The 20,142-nt window shown below is 42.0% G+C and overlaps 1 protein-coding gene across 2 annotated transcripts in view; it reads left to right on the top strand.

The window, feature by feature from the left end:
* The window catches only part of LOC124216503 (zinc finger protein basonuclin-1), a 260,148-nt gene that overhangs the window by 111,161 nt on the left and 128,845 nt on the right, over positions 1 to 20,142 (top strand). The gene's annotated exons all lie outside the window — the stretch shown is intronic.

The raw sequence follows: 20,142 nt of genomic DNA, 5'->3' as shown, positions 1-20,142 counted from the left end.
CTTCCCGGTCTTCTATTCTCCGCGGCTGTTTTCCTCAGTCGGTGGGCACTGCGCGAACACCCGGGAGATGATGCGGACCGGGTTTTGTCAAACAATACAATTCGTTAGTGTCACTGAAGAATCGGCCGTTTTATCAAGTATGTTTATAAGCGATGCGCAGACGCCACGCCGAGTTATGTGCCTGACACCTGGTCTCTTGTAAACGACTCAACGGGCTCGAATTAGGCAGATAAATACACCGCGTGATGATTCTATAATAGCCCTGTGTTTTAGGATCGCAAACTCGTGACGCTGCCCCCCACCCCCACCCCCACACGTCGCTAAATTATGGACGCGCATAATATACGAGGAGAAATATTCTTTAAATATCCACCGCGCGTTGCGTGTCTTAATAACGTAAGGGTTATATTTCAGAAATTAATGAAATTAGGGAGAATATTTTGAAAAACAACTCTTTCAACATCGATATTCGTAAAGTATAGTCCGCTATGACAATGGAACGATAATATTGCGAGTAATCGAACAGTGGGTGTGAATGATCGTAAAATATCGTAACACATGCGTGATTTCAGTCTTTCTCGTACATTGAGAAAAATTTCATTTGTCATAGTAACTAGAAAAATTCAGTAAAACAGGTATCGTTAAAAAAAACTGTTTGAATATTGTTGGAATTACGAAAAACGAGGTACGCGTAACCGTTCTGCGCTATTGGCGGTACTTTTTCGGTAATCGCAACGCAAAATCAGTTTGTGAGGTTTACTGTACCTTTTTAGTTAAATAAGACTTTAACGTCAATTTATTGTTGCACGAGCGTTAAATTTTCCCAACAGTTGCAAGAAAATACGGTAACAGTGATCGTAATGAGAAAGAATAGCAACGGATACCAGACTTTCCTGTAACAGCTACGAAACCTGATTTTCATTTTTTACCTAGAACTATATTTTTCGATTGTGATAAAAAATGAAAATAGTCAAGGACTGAGCGGTAACCCGATCAAAAAATTTTTTTCTCAACGTACGATCGAATTTCCGTCAATGGTTGCATAGCGCGCGGTTTCCTGCCATCGCATTCCGATGATTCACGCTAACGACGTAAATTTACAGGGTAGATAGGTTGGTATATTTTTGCCTTCGCACAGCAACGACCGGAAAATGAAGTCTGGAGCAGTCTGACATTAGACAATGACGTATAACGACGGGGGCAGCAATTATCGAATGTTACCGCGACGGCCACTCGCCGCCCTGCCAAATTAACATACGTACCAGCTACACGTACACCTTTTACTCCTACTTTTGTTCTCGATACGCAGAGCTTGCAGTGAACGGTGTTTAACGACGGCGGGCTTGCGGATGCGGCGCAACGAACCCCGAGTCGAAAGGTTCCTACGGCGCATGCCGCACCGAGACATGACAGTCCGTGGCGAATAAATCATTCCAACAACCGACCCTCCGCGCACGCTCTTCCCAAGGCGGCCGGTTTTCACCTGCAGACGGGCAAATAGCCCAGTGCATTTCGTTTCTGGCGCAAACCGTAGCGGCGGGTCTCTCTATGCATTATTCAGACGGCCACAGGCACGGATAGGAAGGTACTTAAGTACGCGGTGTAGGCATGTATCCGCGTGTGTGTTTTGCATAAGGGTCGTGCCGACGCGACGGCGAAGCCCTGCAACTCGCGGGCTCAATTAGCACTGGATAATTAGCTCACCGTCGTTTTATTAGCAAGGGACAGTGGCTTCGGAACATTGGCAGCTGCTAATGTCTGCCCCGACTCGCACGTGCTAAACACCACGCGTCTCTCGCCTTTTAAGCACCTACTCGATTTTTCCTCGCTCGTTGTCTCGGAACGAAGCGGCAGGCGGCTGTGAAGAATTCTCAACGTTAAGAGTAGCCTGTATTTCTCTTAATACAGCAGTTATCGGAACTGATACTGGATTTCGATAGCAGGGATGCTCCGTTAACTGCTGGAACAAAAATTGATTACTGCGTTGGAAAGTACGAAATCAAACTTGACCCTCCGTTGGCCATGTGCTTTTTTTGGCCAACGTGTACGACTTCGTCCGTAGCTGTTTTTTACCGACTTGAAGGCAAAAAAAAAAAAAATACCTATCCAGGTTTCTTTTTTTTATTCCGACAGTTGGATTGAGAAAATATTTAGCAATTAATTACACTGAGAGAAAAATTTGCGCATAGTGTTAAAAATCTGTATAGCTAAAATATTATAGTCGGGAAGATAATTTTTATAGTAGAATTCACTGAAATTATCGTTTGGCGCACTATAAACACAATATCAATTTTACCATACACTTATAGTTGATGCGAGGACGTCAAAGGTACTATAATAATACCACAATTAACTATATTTTTTTTTCTAATGTTCACCATACACAGATGTTCATTAGGATTATATTCATATCGTGCGGTGAGCTCTGTTCTGTAGTCTTCGATAGTATAGAGTATGGTTCAATTAACTAATTTATAATCAACTATTTACGGATAAGTATTTAGACCACCCGAGATGATTCCTACAACTTTTGTCAGAGTTGAATGCACCGTACATAGTTTGACTCGACTTAAATATGGTTAACGCTAATACAGTAATTATTCAGACAAGATCATACGAACATAGTTTCAACAACTAAACATACACTGTTGAAGATATTTGAAAATCTACGACACATTTACAACACAAAAGTGTAGTTGAATTACAAATTTCGTGTTATAAAGTGAATTACTAAGCATTCTCAATAAATGTGCATTCTGATTTTGTCACTTTGCTCAACTTAGTTGGAAATACGCAAAAGAGTATTTTGAATTTACTTCATTGTGCGGTAAATGTATCAGGTATATTTGGAAATTTCATTTACGGTACTTGAAATTTACTAAAAATTCTGCTGAATTCACTTGATAAATGGAGTAATCTTATTGATCAGTTTTCAGTGACTGTACCCGTCATGTCTGTAGGTATGGACCGTACATTGTATTATCAATCAAATAAAGTCATAGAATCCCATAAGGTAGTTTGGCGTAGTAGGTAGGGTGCCCGATTTATAATCCGAAGATTGCGAGCGAAAGGGATTCGAGCCTCGGTTAGGAAAAAATAATGCGCTAGGTTTCAATCGATCCAAAATGCGTTTTCAACGGTTGTAGTTACTGATAAGTTATCAAAATGGTGTCTGCGCTCACGAAAAATCATTGAGATGATTTATCTACGAGTTCCTCATCTATTTTTTTTCATTCCAGTTTTACTATACATTTACGATGAAGCTACTCAACTCGCATAGTAAAAGTTAACAAATTGCAATCTAAAATTTCCAAATTATAAATCGAGTAACGATAAGTTTATCACGTTTACCGCACTAATGTTTGAATATGGTCAGGTCTTCATTATTGTACCGTTAACCATACAACTTTTCTCAGACGTAACCATAAATTCATAGTTCGGAACAACATAATGCCATAAGTTCTATTAACTATAAATTCGTATTGTCCCCCGAGCACACTATTTTTTATGGTAAAGACAACCATAATTTTCTCTGAGTGTAATGACAAATTAATTAAGAATAAGAAATCGAGCCAAGCGATCATTTAACAGAAAGTCAGTGTGGTCGAATTCGTATACGTTGGCCAACGGAGGGTTTAAAAAGATGTAATCAGCCTGATATTCATCGTGTGGTCTGTCTCTGTCACTCTCGTCTATGTCTATTTTCCAGAGTCTTAGGGCTTCGTCCGACTTTCTTAACGGCAGCAAGCAGGTATTTCAAATAATGACGTTGAAAAAAGAGGACGACGTGTAGAAACGATTACCGTCATTTTGAATTTTATAATCTGAAGTGGTTACGATTATTTAGAGATAACGTTCAAATGTCATAATTTTGGCTGTGAGCAATTTAAAATTGGTATATTTAAGCAAACAAACGGCGAAAACCGCAGCAAATTATCGTGGTGATTTTTACCGACAAGATCAAGGAACAAGATAGACGAAATCGTCCAAGAAATTCCACTAAAAAAAACATCAGGTTCAATCCTATCTGTTCTTTCCCTTTGATCAATCTCGGGATGATAACATCACAACAATTCTCATTTGGTTTAACACAAGGTACCAAGACAGCTTCATTAAAAATATAATACAAAACGGAAAGTGTTTCAAACAGCGTGTTATTTTTGTAACATTTTGACGAAAAGTAATCCGCAACGATTATGCAATTTCAGTCAAAGAGTCGCGATGTTTAGGTGTTAAGTTTGGTTATAAAGTAATTTAGAAATTGAGACATCGCTTGGGGTCGAGAGTATAATCGAATCGAAATACGATCAAAACAAGCAGGTCGTCACGCACAGACTATTTTTTCATCCTCTTGTGATGAAAATAAAGGCGTACGAAATATTATACGAATCGTAGTAGCTTCTTCTGATCTCTGAAGCCTTTCAAATAAAGAATAACATCTTTGAAGTCAATAATTCACAATCAACGTTTCTGCAATTTTCTCGTGGACGTAATGTTTGTTTGCTGCCGATCTAATCACCTTGGAAGTTTTCTCTTTTACCGGATTACCGTGTCGCACAGACGGCTGTCTGCGCACAATGCGGAAAGCTGCGGAAACTCTTCTGCTGATAATCCGGAGTTAGAGGACCTAGCTGGGGAAAAGTTTATCCAGCCAACTTGTAGAGCGCGCCGATGTTTCGCCTTGTTTTCTCGCTAACTTCAGCCAACTTCTTTCACCGCCGGGGGATCCGAGAAGGAGTTGACAAGGCACTGTAATTATAGAGATTCTACCAGCGCGGAACTTCTCTATGCCCAGGGGCGTTTCTAGTTCCGCTAAACTTTTACGTATTTATCAGAAATTGTCGTTAAATGTCGAGTACTTATCGATAATCAATCTTTGAACGAAATTTCATAGTTGTAATCTAATCGTTCCTCAATTCAACGATTTTTCACCATAATCACCGTATTTTGCTCAGCTTCAACTTTACAAGAAACGTCTTGTCAAGGCCAAATTGAGTATTTGGTGTAAAGTATGCCGGGAATATCTGATATTAGGTAAAAATTGTCTGAGAATATTTCGTGTTTTACGAAAAACAGTTATTTTCTTTGCCAACAATGAGAAGCGAGTCTGTCTCCGAAATCTTACTCTTCTCACCGTGCCTAACAAAGCAGCAATTCATATGCTAATCAATACGGATAACAATATAGTGAAGGTTCGCACTAAAATTATTTCCCGGAGGAGCAATACTTGTCCCTTTCGTCGTATATGATACGCGAAGGTCGTAGATGAAACTACCGACTACATGACCCTAACAATTTATAACTGCGGTAAATTCATAACCGTGTACATTAAAAGTAACGATACAACCTCGGTATTGCGGCAAATGACCCATCACCGTTTCCCGACAATTTGGAAACCGAATACATCCACGAAATTCGCCACTTTTACGGCCGCAAGTCATGAGGCGTGGATTCGGATGCGAACGAAAATTTAGAGACGTATAATCACCGAGCAAGAAATCATTTGTCCAATATTTTAGACTTTGGCAGATAATTTTAATCGTTTGTGAAATTCTTTCAAGTATTGTAAACAAGTGGCGGGGAGTTAATCAGATGACGTTCAAACCCAAGGCCCAAGCAAAGCAATAGACGAAGACATAACGGTGGAAAACTGTTACCACAAAATAAAATCGCTTTGTACTAGCGTGTGGTGGTAATTGAGAATAACGTTGTTATTCGCAGTCCTTCGGGTTTCATGTCACGCAGAAAGCACATGTAATAATGATAAGTAGGTACCTATACCAAGAGAAGGTATCATATACCCGCTATTATCGTTAAGATGTAAATGTTCCCTGTCTAATGGTGACTTAATTGAGTTGAACATTAGACTCTCCCTCCTACGCGCCGTGTATTACTCGGGAATATTGAGATATTACGATCGTTTGCATAATATTCGTATTAAGGACCGATCAGACGGCAAGCTGCCTATCGCGGGCGTTGAAAAGAAAAGTATAACCTTCGGTTCTTTTGCCTAGTGAACTGTATTCCCGCGTTGTACGATTTAACTCCCGAATCGCACCTTCCGGCTAGCTTTCATAATCCTTATTCCCAGTTCGGTAGAGTGCTAACAATTTTCGGCCTCAGTCCCATTCGGTGGTAATAAGTAGGTGCATACCTACTAGACCGAATGTCGAAAGCAGTCTCGGATTTGTAATTTCGTTCCAAAGTTGCGAGACTTCCCGATATGTCGTGGAGTTCGGATTGAGGATGGTGAAATAAAAAGAGTCGGGGATACGCTGAGTAGCGTTGCAAAGAGTCCTGCTACGGTCCCTGAACCAAATTAGAATACCTTCGTCTTGATCATCGCTGTAAAAAATATTAGGTTATCGAATTTACGGAGAGTACAACTGTCAGCGATCCAAATGTACAGAGTTTATTTTCTAAAGTGCCTTCGGTCCGTCATGAGTTAAAACTCAACATCGATGTCTCGCCAGGTATCGTTTTCACATGCCAGACAGTTTGAGTTGAAGTCGCTTGATCACGCATATTCAAAAACAGCTAATACACAATCCAACACTGACAATGAGCGGGAATAATTGCATTCCAAGATTCTTTCCCCGATCATCGAGTGTCGTTTGTTCATCACCAACTTCAGTCTATTAATCTTGCAGCTGGGTGCTTCGGTTATCGACGACGAGTGTACCACCAACCAGTGGAATGTCGCGATATCAAACCAGTAAGATCGACTCATCGCGTTCTTTGAAACAAAGATGACAAATAATTTATCAGTGGCAAGAAATATCCAACAATCCCAACAACCATTTCCGCGTCGAAATCTTGGACGACTGACGTTTCGAGAGTTCCGGCAAAGAGATCACGCGGCACACTGTGCGTATAACGAGTATGCCGTGCAAAGGTATCAAAATCCCGCGTGTGAGTTCGCCGGTGGTTTTATATACCCACAAGCTGATAGAGTCATAAATAGCACCGTAGCCCATTGATCCGAGTAATCGCATGTATTACCCACCTGTGCCACAATCCTCCTCTCCCTCTGCGCCGCTGTCCTCCTCTGTACCCTCTCCCTCGCTCCTCCCTTGCTCTCTGCCGGCGTTTAGCCCGCACTTTTCTCTTTTTACACCGGGGGCTGTGTGCCACGTGTATTATTACGTGACTCGCCATGCCGCCGTAGTTCCTTCGCCGCGGCGTGGACGTGATTTCGCATCCCATTACTCAGGTTCCGTTCCTCAATTTTTCGCAGCTCTTTAATTCCGCGTGCGGGGATCTTCCTGCTTCCGGTTCCGAGGCGACCTTGAGACCAAGATCGGAAAACCACGGTACGCATGCTGCGGACATCGGGTTCCCCGCTGCGTCAACTCCCTCCTCCCTCCCCGAGACTTATTGAAACGAGGTGCTTTTTACGAGTCCCGATAGATCAGCACCGTCATTAGGAAAGGCGCAAACACTCGTATCTCGGCTCTTTAGAGCCCGGGTCTCCGTGTAATCTTGTCACAGGCGTGCGGTCACCCGAGATAGTGATCTTCTACCGACCGGGCGATGTCCCGGTTGGCATGGCACGAGCCACGATCGGCACGAGGTCGTATACGTACCTGCTGTGACGGAGTTTCGGCGAGGGTTCTCAGAGCCTCTGTGTCGCGCCGCCTTTCAAAGGGACGAGGAATTCCCCGGAAAAACAGGACACGCGGAAAGTAGACAAGTAAAACTCGCGAGTCGCAACGCGTCCATTTCGCGTCACGATAAATCCATAAGCCGCCAACGAGAAGTTTTGCTTGCTCGGGCGAACCGTACCATTGTTGGTACGATTGTTGAGGTTCTGCATCATGGGTGACAGATTGGTATCCACCATGACCTTAACCACGCTAACTGTGGCAGGCTAACCACGAACAACGACTTGTGTTCGTTATTACTTACCCGGGGACTCCGACGATTTGATCTATGGAATGATGCGTCAAAGGACCGTTGCGCCGGATCACGAGGATGGGCGACAATGCCACACACTTCCACCTACAGGGACGGGAGTCTGGCTCGAAGTCTTGAGGACGACGCCAGGTTTTCGGGGGTGCTTTGAGCACCGCGGCGCCAAAGTTTTGGCGTCCCGCGGGGGCGGCGGCTTTGACCCAGTAATGGTGTGCCGAGAAGAATGGAACATGTCACCAGGGGGCAATGGACCATGCCGATGACCACTAACCGCCCGACCAGCCGACTGGCCTCGAGTCAACCTGTGTTTTTTTTCTATCTTTATTGTATTTTAGTTTTTTTGTTTTTTTTTTTGCTCGTCTTCTTTCGAGTTCTCTCACTTTTTGTCGGGCCCAGCCGCAGGAACCGCATGGGGTGGTTTGGATCACTCTCGTCGCGTCATTAGTTGTCTCGTTGACGTGCACATTTGTTATTCATTCGAAATACTTATTTTTCTCTGGAAAAAAAATAATTAGTATAAAAAATAAAAACGTTTCCCAACCGATTAACTTCGAACTTCTTTTCAACCAATCGCTGTTACTTTTAACACAATGTCTAAAGTCTCGTAAGACTTTTGCATCGGTTCGCATTTGTAACGGTCCATTCGAATCCCGCGATATCCATCAACCCTCGTATACCTCAACGTCCGGTGTACTCAATGTTTCAAAGTCACTACACTCCCGCTATTTATTCGTGGTACGCATTGGTCGTTAAAAAAATAACAATAGCAACTGTGAATAATTCGTCAGTCATTTTTGCAATACCCAATAGTTGCACAGCGTGACTTTTGGAAATATTTCGTAAAGAATTCTTAATTTTTCAGAATATGCTAATCTTAGCATACAATATAGTCGAATCGAAACCTTTCGGGAACTTTCTACAAGTGTAACTACGAAAGAAAAAAAAAAAAACAAAATGGTCGGAGGGTAAAATGTGGCAGTTGACGCTGTAAAAACAGCATCGAAATTGCAAGCCCGCCGATATTATAAATTGAGGGCGGATCTGCGTCCGCCCGTTAAAAATTGAATGATTTTATTCGATATTCGGTGCTGCGTAGGATGAGCTTTCAACCTCCAAGACTTGGATTATTAGAAACTTGCTCGTATAACTTCTCCTCATTGGATATCATCCTCGTCTTTGCGTGGCGCTCCGACTTATTATGTATACCGAAGACACGAGAGGATTAAAAAGACAAAGAGCTCTAGAAGCCAATCAAATGAATGACAGTCCGGAGCCCGCCTCGTAACCTTCAAAAGGGCTGCCGGAGGGCTGGTTCGGGATTGGATGCGGCTACTCCATATTGATGAGTAGCGTCAGACTACCGGCGGGTGATCGGGCTGAGTATATGAAACAATAGAGGCGCGTCCACGGTGCCGGGTGACGTGGCGTCGATCAGATTTTAACGATTAGCCGTGTCAGTGCTCGATTCGTGTGCCTAGATGGTCGATCTGCTCTTGCACGAAGACCGTAGACGACGAGTTGTTGCCTAGAATCATCGGATTAGAATCACACGGCGCAGGTGATTGAATTCGTTGTTGGTTTGTTTTTTTTTTAGTTTTTTTTTTAATGTACATTTAAAAGTTCTTTGGGGTATTGGCAGCCAAACGTAACTTGAATTATCACGACCAATTGTTTTTCCGAGGGTGCGTTATTGATGTCAAATTTACAAGCTCTTCATTCAAGCAACGTGTATCAACTAAACGAATCAATTGTTAAACATTATATGCAGCTTGTAGAGTTATTATATTTTTATCAAAGTTCATCGGTGCGAGGATACATTTTTGGTGAAATGAGTCCCCGCGTGGAAGGAGAAATATTGTAGATTTTGCATCTTCTGTAGTGAATTTATGGACTAGACTTTTTTGGAATTAAAACTACCGTGATTGTGACAAGATTTATAAATCTGACATTGAGAGTTTAAAAACGAATAGTAAAAGTTGCAATATGCTCAGGTAGATCTACGACAACTGATGTAGATTCGACTTCAAAAAAAAGTGTTTTCTATATATTCACCACAGAAGATGAATAATCTACGTGACATTTTTTTCTCTGAGGTGGAGCAAAACGTTTGGGACAGATTGACAAACTTTTAATATAATTGTGGCTGACGAATGTCAAGTTTACTGCTAGAATCAGTTGGCTGAATACTTCATTCTGTTTCACAATTACAAACAATATGACACGGTGAATAATGATTGCGTGTTATCGATGATACGCGGTGTCTTTAGCAGAGAATCTTACCGAAATTGTAATTTTCGCACTCGTCGAACAACATCTCAAGCAGTATAAATACAAATTTATCAAACCGTAAGTATGTGTCAGTGAATGAAATATACATGAAATCGCCGCAGTTTGTTTGCAATTACACTCCGTACCTGCGACCAGTTGAAAATGATAAAATGACAAATTGACGTGTCACATACCGCATATTCTACAAACTTAATGCATCTTTCAAAAGTAGGTGACGTCCATAGTATGACGAAATACTCACGGTATCTTGAATTTGCCCCGAGATTAAGCAAACGAAAAGAAGTTTGATATAATTTTCCCGTCAGATGATGATAGCTGCGCAATGACGACGATATAAAATATATTCTGACGTATTTCTATGTAACATATCGCCTCTCGACCTCTTCCCAGAACTTGAGGACACAGCGTTAAAAGATTTCAACAATCAATCAAGCGAAGCTTCCGACAATGAGCTTCTCGGAAAGCGTATAAACTACGTTCCTGACGCTTGTGTTATTTGTTCGTACGGACAACCTGATATCCGCGATTTTAATTTTCTTTGTCTTTCACATCCTTTTTTTTTTTTTTTCATTTGACCGTAGTTGGCGCGAGACGGTACCGCGTCACTTGATGTACGTATATAATTCGTCTGAAAAAGATGTGAAGAAGCTTGGGTTCATCGTCGAGGTTATCCTACGAGACAAAACTAACGACATGTCACTCAAACCGCAATCGAATCAACGACGTGTCGCTCTATCGTACTTATGGCTTGCTAATTAGCTCCTCCAGTTTATCCGCGACGCGTAACATAAGAGAAAAGTCGACCGTCTCGGGACTTGATAGCGTGCGACAGCAAAGGCGTCTCATTCTTGAAAACCATAATCTCTTCGTATGTTCTCGCGTAAAATTTTCTTCCATGCAACGATCGGAACAACGGTCACGCGACGGTTTATTTAGAAAAATTTTTAATCATCCTCGAGTTATTCCGAGTCACTTCTAGACGCTGAGTCTTCTACCTTTTTAACTTTTGGTTTGGTTTGTGATACAAATACTTAGCCTGAAACTAGACGACTTGAAATCGTTCATATAATCGCATTTTCAGCAATTTCTTGAGGTACTTTTGAATTTTGTGTTTAAGATACCTTGAACTTCAAATCAACGTGTATGTAATATGACCCTTCACGTATCGATCTCAGATGTCGTTTCTTATTCCCGAAGAAACAAAAAAAAAAAAAAATAGTAGTTCAAGTTCTTGATGGGCTAAAATGTGAAAAGATTTAACCCCACCGAGTTAAAAATACCGAAAACTGTGCATTTATTTCATTTATTCAACAAAACCAATCAATATTCATCGGTGTGTGAAAACAAAATTTTAAGAGCTGTTAATCAAAAGCTGTTATGAAGTATCAATACTGACTCAAAAGTGAAAAGGGTGTGAAAAGAACTTTTAAAAAAACGGCTCTTTGCATTTCGAGCATCCGATTTTCTACCATGGTTTCATTGGAATTGAAAATCAATAATATGTGAATTAATGTTCATTCGTCAACTGGCAATCAGACGAATTTTGCCAGCTTGCCGAAGTGACTAGCGATGCAATTTCGTAATAAAATTTTTCTCCTTATATTCTGAAAAATATATTCACTCTTCTGGGAATATTGTTTCCGAGGTTCCGATTCGAAGGTATTTATGTCACGAGTATCCGATGATCGTCGAGTAATAAGATCTCCCGTAATCCATCTCCAGTTGGACCAGTTGACGAAGAGAATCACGAAGCTACAACAAACGAAAAGTGCGTGATTGACGTACACATTCTTGATCATTCATTGTTGGCCGGGCTGGTATCCACTCGAAGGTAAGGAAACAAGTATCATGCCCATGTCATAAAGAAGCGGTGCGGTGACCAGAAAGACTCGATGATTTCCCGACAGAGGGACGTCCGCTTTGAAGATGGAGGGCAATCCGTTGTCCGGCAAGGATCACGAAGAGGGAATTGTAGAAGCCGAAGCGGATGACAGATCTACCCGTTCACCCCGTGGAAGTCACAACAGAGTCACTCACGGCGTAGGTACCTGTACCTTCCATCACGTGTTTCATAAATTAATGTAACCTCATCAAAGGCGACCAGCTCGTAGACTAGCGGCACCAAGGGCTTGCGGAGAGCGCATTTATTACGTCCCGACTCTCGAGATATGGGAGGCACTCCGCGTCGTCGTTCACGACTCCAGGGGTCATTACAAAGGGGATGGAGGCGGCGGCAGTCGACTGAACGAAACAAAAGAAGTAAGACTGATGCTCGGGGATAAATCAAGACTAACCAGACGAGCGGGGTTTAATTCGAACGCGTGGGACGGGCTTCGTTTGGTTCTACTTTCGAACCCGCCCCCCAAAACGAGGAACGGACCCGAGCTACTCCAACTGCTGCCACTCCGACTGGACGTTACGCGGAAATTAGACTGGACGACCTGCGACTCTGCGATGTCCGATCGCTTTTTCGACTTTTCACATGACGCGAATGACCGTTCGAAATCTCGAATCATTTTTCATTATTTGCCCGCGAGCGAGACGAGTAAAATCCAACGGTATTATAATCTCCTGCAACTTGAACGCAGGATTTTTATAAAGTTGACCAGCTCTGATAGTGACGCGGAATTCGATGATTCTCGAGATGTTTCTGAAACTGCGTTCAGTTACTTGATTACATTTTTACTGGAATTCAACAATTTAAAGCAATTTCTTTCTGATCTTATCTACGATATCTTGCACTTTTTCGATTTAATATATTCAGTGTACAAGTATACCAGCTAGCACTTTTATAAAAGTAAATCTACCTTGTCGCAAAGTGAAACTGATCAAGAAAGCGAGGAAAGTATGAGCGATCAGGGCTGAGATCTGGATACACCGGCTGTCCTATGCAAATTTTATTCAGCAGTGAAGAGATTTAACTCTTGATTTAAGATTCACTGAGAAGATTTGCGATTTTCAACAGTTATGACATACGTGATTCGATTCTAATGATTTCGTCTTTAATTCAGAGATTGCTATTCTTTTTCTCAGAGAAATTTCAACCCGCGTAAATTTGACAGTGAAAGTCGAATACGATGCCCACTTCCCTGTTGGATAAAAATAAAAAATTATATTCATAAACGAACATCTTCAATGAATTAGCGATTCTCGCTGAAGGCCCCTTTTAATTACAGAATATTGATTCGTCTTCTACATTCAGACAATCGGACTCTTATCAGGGGCGGGGGGATGCTTAAGCGGTCTAAAATCAAACCTATTTTCAGGAGTTTTTTTAATAAAAATACTTCGAGCAATTTGGGTTTCAGAGCTTTATTAAATATAACTTCAAGATAATTTAAAAAAAAAATTATTGAAATTAATAGCAAAATCATAATCCAGTGGCGCAGATTCCTCGGTCAATTTTTATCCGATCGACTTGAAATTTTAACACGACGTAAATCGATTTGTCGCGCCTGGCTATACTTTTGAATTCCAATTTTAGAAATATTTTGAACAATATTTTTGTTGAAAAATAAATTTTTTTCCATTTGGGCTACAAGCTCCAACCCAAAAAAGTGTGCGTAACTCAAAAAACATTTCTATCTCTGACGAGTTGGACAGCGATATCGGAAGATGTGCCACAGCAAAAGCTCTGGAATTGCGTTATGAATTTCAATGAAAAAAATCCAAAATGTTCTCTGAACTATAAATAACAAAGCCGTCAAACTCGAATTGCTCCAAGTGTTTTCATTATCTTTAAAAAAACAAAAAAAAAAAAAAACTCCCATGATTTTAGACCCTTCTTAAGCTAGAACGGACCCAACATCGATATAACAACTTTTCGGCGGTACTTCAATCTTGTCGTCGGGGTGTAAGCTCGAGGCCGTTAATCGCGAACATCGCTGCAAAGGTTCGTTGAGAGCAGGGATGTGTGGTGCATGTGTTGGACCTTGAGACAACCGTGCTAACTGCTGGCGCACGCCCGGTAGCAATTTATTCGTTGCAGGCACTGACTGGAAAGCGAGCATTGAAAACCTGGACCAGCAATCTGCATTCATTTGAATGAATAACCGATCAATAACCAATAATAAGTTGGGCAATTGCCGGTTTGTCATTTTAGCGGTACAACGAGGATCGATGATAAACTGCGCCGATTGCAGATGCCTGCCGCACCGACCGAATTTTGGTTTTTGCTACGCGGCTTGTGGGGATCGTTGACAAGGCTCGAAGGCCAGGGAGAATGCCATTGTGTCTGCCGCTAATTTGGTACCTGGTGCAAACGGGACTGAAATTGTTCACAGCTTTTTTATTACTCGAAGAGCGCTCTCCGAGTGGACAAGACATTGCCAGGTAGCGTCGCGTCAAGCGGTCTAACGAATGGCGACCGAGGGGACGCGATGTATAAATCATAAAATAATTGCCGGTTACAACGTAATGAGGTATCGAAGGAATTTCAGCGTATATTTTCCTTTTGTTGTTTATGAAGCCACGCAACTCTTTCTTCCGTATACTCAATTCTCTTTCGCACTTTTTTTTTTTTCTCACCAATTGTCTTTCCTGGAAATAATAAACGTTCCACTGCATGGCCCTGAGCGAATATCGTTTTGCAATTCGGTGCGTGTCGAAAATCAGAACATGTATCGAAGATTCTGCACCGGTTGAAAGATGAAGCGAAAATAATGAGGTCATCGATTTTTGATCAACGGTCAAAATTGGCTTGGATTTCACGAGGTTGAAGTTCGGAAAATTAATGCAACGACACATATTTAAGAAAACCCGTTATTACGCAACTTCGTGATTTCCTGAAATCTGGTACAACGTCATACAGTATTGAGAAACTCGTATATTTTTTCAAATCGAACCTCTTTCGAGCTATTCTCAAGCTGCATACTCGTGATTTTTTGTATAACGTTGAGTTGTGTTATTGGTACTAACTTGTAGCTTGCTGGATTGCAGAAATCGATAACCGCAAACCGAAATTATACGTGAAAATTGATCGCAAGCCGTGCGTCATCTCTAGGTACTCTTACTTGGTTTGACACTTTAGCTAAACTGTAGCAACGGTATCTCAACGACCGTTAAACTGATTGGGCTGAAATTTTGAGGATATTTGACGATCAACTATGCCACTGGTATAAAAATTTGTTAACAAATTGTACTCAGAGCTGATGGAATGAACATCATGATGTATTCGTTATTTTTTTGGTCTATTTTACGTCAAAACTCCGCCTTTTTTTATGAAAATAAAAATCAAATCAGCACAAAAAAGCACATTGTAATGAAAATAATACTCGGATAAAGGTTGCGTATGGACGACTGGTAGTTTGTCCACCCGTTTGGCGAATGTGCTTGCTTCTGGCATAGTTCTGGTCCGTATCTTAACGACCGTTTCACCAAAGACTAACTATAACTATCATGTTATTTTTACTCGGCATAAAGTTGAAATAATGGTACGTATACCAAATCAAGACGTCAGTTTAAGCGCAATACAATTACGAATGTAACTTGTCGACAAAAACCATGCTAGACTATAACGACTTTGACTTATTGTTAGTAGATGTAGAAAGATTTAAATTCGAACCAAGAACAAGTGACGATGAGCTAATATTCAAAACACTTTCCCGCGGGATGCGCGTGAGAATAAATTCGTCTATGCTGGATATTTTATCCCCCTCGATACGCATCCCGGTCCGTTTTTCATTGCAAATGCAGAGCGGTAGGTCGAAGAGTAAAGGTGGCGGTATAGAAATTCATCCATTCACATGGGGCGGAGGAGGGATTCGTCGATGGTGTGTAGCTCGCCGAAAGCAATTTGTGTGACCGCCCCGCCGGTTGGTAACAGGCAAGAGGAATTCAAATTGGTTTAGTTTTTCTGCGGTTCACCGGGGACGTCGAGGAGCGTCGACGTCCAATTGGCCCTCGAATCGGGTCGGCTGTCGTCGTCCTTGCGGGGTCCTGAGGGGTCCTAAAAGGGCTCGGCTCGGCGATGCAGCGATCCCATTAACCGGGCCTTGTTCCCCTCGGGGCCCGCGCCCGGAGAAGACAGGGGACCGCCTCCGGAGTGTGTCTCTGTGCGTATAGTGGAGGCAGGATAGGCGGCCAGTGGGCTCCCTATATTATAAGCGCGGTGGACGTGTTGTAATCTTCTCGAAACAATGGACTTGCCGGACCCGTACCGTCGCTGGGTGGAAAAAAGACAAGCGACCGATAATAGCCATGCAGCAACGCCGGTTCGGTCGCCTCACGCGAAATACCGTGGTGGTCATTTTCGCCAAATAGGAATGAAACATTCTTTAACCAAATCAGCCCTGATCAATATCATCGCGTAGAGAAAGTTCGAGGAAATTACACATCGGGGTCCCATTCGTTCTTATCGACGATCAAGCGTATCCAAAACATCAAGCAACGATCAAAGCGTTGCTCAACCGTGCCTACTTGTTCTCGAATCACCTTGGATTATTTTTTCTCTTTTTATTATATGCTCACATAATCCAAGACCCTGTCGAACTTCGCATCAACCTCTCAAAGTACTCCTGAGATTCAAACCAGGTTGAATGTTATTTCGTTCGTTTTTTTTTTTTTTTCTCATTTGCTGACGTAGTTTTTTATGCGTCGTGTATTTTGTTTACTCTGTATCCTCTTGTGAGCTTCACATCGGTAGAAGTGAAACAGAAATCTATCAGATAGAGCAGATCGGGGTGATTTGGAATGTCAACAAGAAGAAGAAATCCTTAAGAAAATACCATGTTCACACCAAAAACAGTGATCCATTATAGCACCACTGACTTCTTTCTGTTTAGATAGACGTCTACTCGAGTATATTATTCGGTTGCACCGAAAGTCGAAACGCTCTAAATTAGAAAAATGTACAGAGAATAATGTAAACCATTGAAGTTATATACATGCATGTTACCGAAGTACCGATTCACGAGATCATTTTTCTTTTTGAAACGTCTGTTACATGTACGAAACAAAAATCAGACCAATGCCAGACCGCTGCAACTCGTGACTCGCAGGTTTTTGAAACGTGTCCGTGAATTTTGACCTCATGGTATTTGCGAATAATTGCTGCGAGCGATTTTTACTCGCTCAAATATTAATATAGAAAATATAGTCGCAAAATCCCCTGCATGGATATGTTGAGATCACGTTTATTCAGTCGCGCCGAGGATATTATCCTTGGTATCAAGACAAATAGCGAATCGAAACATGTAATAATTATGCAATTTATCTTCGAACAAAGTTATGATATAAACGAGACACGCTATAAACGCACTGATAATTACACCAAATGATTGGTTTAATCGAGTCAAAAATTATGCCAGTACAGTTTATACGGAACACAATGACATCCGGAAAGGCAATATTAATCGCCAAAATTTACCATTACCCGAACTCATACGCAATACTCAGTCAGGAAAAATTTCGTATCCTCGAAGGATGAAATTAGAAAAAAAAATGGGGCAAACGGGACGATAAAACACGCGAGACTCGCAATCACTTCTTAGAAGCTACAGGACTAATTGGTCCATTGGGAGGAGACAGAACCATAAACTGTCGCGTGCAATCAGTGAGCAGGCCAATTCTAGTCGGGCGGTAGAAGGGTCCTGGGTCGCAGGGCCCGACTTTTAGTTTTATAAGGGGTTTTGGGGCCCCTTGCATATACGCCTACCATACAGAGACTGCCTACATACGGTAACTACCAACGCATATGAGTCGCCGAGAGCGTGTACGAATTTACATTTAGAAAATATAACGAAGCACCGTGAAACAGCCATTAGTCGTTCGGAGATGACAGACGGTCCAGAACCCCCGCGGATCCTCCACCAGTCGCCCTGACCCAACTCTAGACCACCGAAACAAAGAGAGAACGAAACGCGCTGGGCCTTAATGACAACGGCTTACCGACTCCAGTGGTTTTCATCGAATACCTGCGACCTTTTCCGCGGGATAAAGCTCACTCTTGATCCCGTCACCCTATTTCCGACACCGAAAAGGCGTCAGCGGCCTGAAATTCACGCGAGATATCGGTTAACCGGTTCCCAATCAAGTTGCCAAAATTTACAAGATTGACGTTATTAATTTACAGCGTCACCAAACATGTTCGGGAGAACTTGTAACTAGTTGAAAAGATTAAACCATTATCACGCACAACCCTGGTAGGGGACACTACAGAAAACTGTATGAAAATGGTGTTATACGATTTGCTAATGGCAGCTTTTTACAGGAAGCAGCATTCAGTGAACATAGTTTGAAAACATGACGTTTGACTTTACGTAATTCATCTGGAGATTTTGTGTAGTTCAGGTTTGCTGATGTAGCTAGAGCAGTTTAATCTCATGTTGTGTAACCGAAATGCGCAGTCATTGTAAGCACTCTAACATTACGTAAGCCCACGGCTGAAGATACATGCTTATCTACGCACGTTATTCGTCGAAAAACGTCGATCGTTGGAGACATTATAACTGTAATGAATTCAAATGGAAGAAACGAGGCTCGTATGATTCTTTATCCAACGTATATTGATCATTCAAGAAGTAGGTAAACTGAAGTTATGGAAGAAAACTTACGAATGATAATAAATAAACACCGTGTAAGTATAATCTGCATGTAAAGAAATATCACTGCAGAAGAAAAACCCGGCCATCCTGATGCAGAAAACAACTGAAAATAAATTTCAGGCTCAACAGTAAAGTACTTGGCTTTGGATTAGAGTTTTATCTGTTTATAATAGTACACATACGTGGTCCCAGAAAATTCTAACGGATTGTGGCAAAAATATGCATGTAATATCACTCCTGAAACGAAGAATCTTCGACTCCTGCCTAAAGCGCTGTTGTCCAAAATTGTCATCTTTGCCTGGTATTCGCGTGCAGATGGACTCTATTAGATGACCTCCAATAGAAGCAGAGGTATCGACGTACAAAAGAGACAGACAGTTTCCCGTGCTTACAGACCGACGATCCACCTGCCAAAATAAGCTACGAGGTGGCCTATAATTTCTGTTGAAAGGATCGACGCAACGTGTTGTCGTCAGTGGCGGATGGATTGGGTCGATGCTTCGAGAGGAATCGCGCAGGTACCCTTTGCACCATGGATTTAGGGAATGCGCGAATATAACGGAGCAAACAGATTTTTCCCCTAGAAATAATTCCTCAATGATCTGGTTTGTAGATTACGAATGATCACGTTGACTGGGTACATGTGAAAGACCCTCACGTAACCGATATTCACGGTCGGAACGTGACACTATTGTAATACCGAATGTAAAAGTGTCAATTTAACGTTGCAGAATTATTGATGTACGTCGTCTGTAGCCAGGGACCGCCTATTGTAGCATCTTATGCCGCTTGGTCCTTACAGACTGGGGTACGTACCAGCAAGGTTACTTAGAGATTTACGTATGACGTGATCAATCACGTTGCGTTGCGTAACCTCTGGCAGAAACCTGAAAATAGACTCATATTGGCGACCATTCAAGCACTGAACCATATTCAAGACTGTCGTCTGGTCCTGCGTGTTGTTCGACACACAACGTAGTAGACCACAAGGTTGAACTCATTGTCAGCCACCAGCGAGCTGGGCCAACATTTGCATACGAGATCAATTCGTGCCGGTTACCACGCTTGGGAGTCATCTTCAAAATGGAAAAAATTACTGGGTAAATTTTGATTGAAAATGATTCCATACTCTTGTGGAAGACTATTTCATCATGTTCCATGATTACGTGTTGATTTCAATTTTCTTTTTTCCACTGCGTTGTGAAGATGTATCACGCCGGATATCAACCATTGCGTCGGTTACTTTACAGTTCTGAATAGCTTATATCGCTAAGCTTTCAACAGTTTCCAATAATGCAAGGCGGGTAGATTGTGCAAACCGATCACTGTGAGGCCAGTCTTACAATTCGAGGCTGCTAATACTCGCCCGCTGTTGACCCGTTCTCTGAAAATCTTT

Source organism: Neodiprion pinetum, chromosome 4 (genome assembly GCF_021155775.2).
Source record: "Neodiprion pinetum isolate iyNeoPine1 chromosome 4, iyNeoPine1.2, whole genome shotgun sequence".
NCBI classification, from domain to species: Eukaryota; Metazoa; Arthropoda; class Insecta; order Hymenoptera; family Diprionidae; genus Neodiprion; species Neodiprion pinetum.
This window is presented reverse-complemented; position numbering and strand designations above follow the sequence as displayed.